We start from the raw sequence: 2137 nt of genomic DNA, 5'->3' as shown, positions 1-2137 counted from the left end.
TCAAGCCTAAACTGACCCTAGAAGCTAAAATGACTAAACTGAGGCTGTCGTACTTTGGACATATTATAAGACAAGAGTCATTGGAAAAAACAATCATGCTAGGAAAAGTTGAAGGCAGCAGGAATAGAGGAAGACCCAACAAGAGATTAATTTGACTATAAAGGAAGCCACGGCCCTCAATTTGCAAGAACTGAGCAAGGCTGTTAAGGATAGGACACTTTGGAGGACATTGATTCATAGGGTCGCCATGAGTCGGAAGCGACTTGACGGCACTTAACACACACATATTAAGTTGTTTTAAGAAACTATTTCATCCACTGCCACTGAAAGCTGTACAGTTAAGTTTACGTATAAACTAGCAATGATAAGAATTTCATGCACACTTATTTTTTATGTCAAAAAACAAAATATTCTGATGCAAACTAATAAGCTCTGTACATTGAGAAATGCCAAGCCGCTCTACAATAAAATCATTGCTGAAAATGCTAGGCACCACAATGAAATTTCTAGGCAACCTGGTGTGCGGCTGCTATGAAAAGCGCAAATTCCATGCTGGCCATAATTAGGCGAGGAACAGAGAATAAAACTGCTGATATCACCCTGCCCTTGTACAAATCTATGGTGAGACCACACTTGGAATACTGTGTACAGTTCTGGTCACCAGAAGGATATTGCAGAGCTTGAGAAGGTGCAGAAAAGAGCAACCAAAATTATTAGGGGACTAGAGCAACTGTCCTATGGGGAGCAGTTGACACTTAGGGCTGTTTAGCTTGGAAAGAAGGCAGCTAAGGGGAGACATGATAGAGGTCTATACAATTATGCATGGTTTGGAGAGAGTGGACAGGAAGAAGCTTTTCTCCCTCTCTCATAATACTGCTAAAGCTGGAGGGTGAGAGATTCAAAACTGATAAAAGGAAGTACTTCTTCACACAATGCATAGTTAAATTGTGGAACGCCCTGCCCCAAGATGTGGTGATGGCTGCCAATTTGGGAGGCTTGAAGAAGGGAGTGGACATGTTCATGGAGGGGAGGGCTACTCGTGGCTACTAGTAAAAATGGATGCTGGTCATGATGCACACCTATTCTTTCCAGGATCAGAGGAGTATTATTATATTAGGTGCTTTGGAACACAGGCAGGACAATGCTGCTGCAGTTATCTGGTTTGTGGGCTTCCTAGAGGCACCTGGTTGGCCGCTGTGTGAACAGACTGCTGGACTTGATGGGCCTTGGTCTGATCCAGCAGGGCTTTTCTTATGGTCTTATGCTCAATCTGGTGCCTGAGATTTGTTGAGCCTTGCTCTATGACATCATGTCCGTGCTGAGCTCTTTCCCCTCCCCAAACTCCACCCTTCCTAGGCTCCACCCCCAAATGGCCAGGAATTTTCCAACCTGTACCCAGTAACCCTAAACCTGAGCTCCATTCACCTGATCCACCCAGCTCTGCCACCCAAGATTCTCCCTGGTGTTTTTCTTGGGATAATTACTTTTCTTATCGTGCTTGATCAGCCCCTTCAGCTACTATGAGTGGGTATGGCTGGGTACTTAAAGGGAGGGGAACGAAGGAGTAATTTAAAGAAGCTATTATTTATTTAAGAAAGATGTTCAAAAGCTTCTGAAATTAAATAACCGTTCTTTGTCAACTTGTACAACTTAACACAAACATCTCATTGACATAAAAATATACATAGACATTGGGATGTGGTGAAAGGCTTGTAGAAGCTTCTGTTGATAATGAGGAAATCCCCAATTTTCTTTGAAGCCCCACCTGGAAATCTGGCAAGCCCACCTAGTGATGAAGGCTGGCATCACCCCGTTATGGCTTCACTAGCATAGTGCATTGGTAAGGAGCGGTGGACTCTAATCTTCCTCTCTGGCAGTTTATTCATCTTCCTCCCGCCACACCCACTCCCTGGCCATCTTGGCCTACACTTGAGTAGGTCTTCACTCCTTAAGAGGCCTTTGCTCCTCAGCCTTTATTCTCTCGAGGCTAATAATGGCAGTCTCTGGCCCTGCCAGTCCCTTTCACCTGGAGAAAAAAGTAGCTTTGACAATTGGACTCTATGGCATTGAAGTCCCTCCCCTCCACAAACCCCGCCCTCTTCAGGCTCCACCCCAAAAACCTCACGCTGGTGGCGAA

Source organism: Euleptes europaea, chromosome 9, assembly GCF_029931775.1.
Source record: "Euleptes europaea isolate rEulEur1 chromosome 9, rEulEur1.hap1, whole genome shotgun sequence".
Classification (NCBI taxonomy): Eukaryota; Metazoa; Chordata; class Lepidosauria; order Squamata; family Sphaerodactylidae; genus Euleptes; species Euleptes europaea.
This window is presented reverse-complemented; position numbering follows the sequence as displayed.